Source organism: Arachis ipaensis, chromosome B09 (genome assembly GCF_000816755.2).
Source record: "Arachis ipaensis cultivar K30076 chromosome B09, Araip1.1, whole genome shotgun sequence".
Classification (NCBI taxonomy): Eukaryota; Viridiplantae; Streptophyta; class Magnoliopsida; order Fabales; family Fabaceae; genus Arachis; species Arachis ipaensis.
Genome location: NC_029793.2, coordinates 138442151 through 138442645, shown reverse-complemented (window position 1 = coordinate 138442645; position 495 = coordinate 138442151). Strand labels below are relative to the sequence as shown.

The window sequence follows — 495 nt, the reverse complement described above, 5'->3', positions numbered from 1 at the left end:
GTATTTTGTTGTGATGATTAGAATTGGGGACCCAAACTTTATAAATTTGATGAACAATAGTATTTTTTCCATTAAAAAACAAACCAACTGCCAATACAATTAATTAATAAAATTTCTTAATAATTACAATCCCATATAAATTAATTTTTATATTAACAAAATATATCACAAATAAAATAAAAATTCTAACATTTTTTCCTCTTAAACATAGGGTCTTGAGTTAGATTCTAGTTGTTGAAAAATTTATTTAAAAACTGTTATCTCCTTAATTTTTTGGTGAACAGACATGAAAGAAAAGGAAAAGAAAGAAAGGTAAATGCAGAATCTCTCTCCTTTTTTCTGTTTCCAAATTATGTGTGATATATTTCAGAATCTTCAAAGTTATTTATTATATAAAATAAATTGCTTAAAAGTAAATAACTGCGCCCATGGCCTAATGGATAAGGCGCCTGACTTCTAATCAGGCGATTGTGGGTTCGAGTCCCACTGGGCGTG

General features: G+C 28.1%; 1 non-coding gene across 1 annotated transcript; it reads left to right on the top strand.

Moving 5' to 3' along the window:
* Positions 423-495, top strand: TRNAR-UCU. Its single transcript has one exon. It is a non-coding gene; the product is annotated as a tRNA-Arg (tRNA).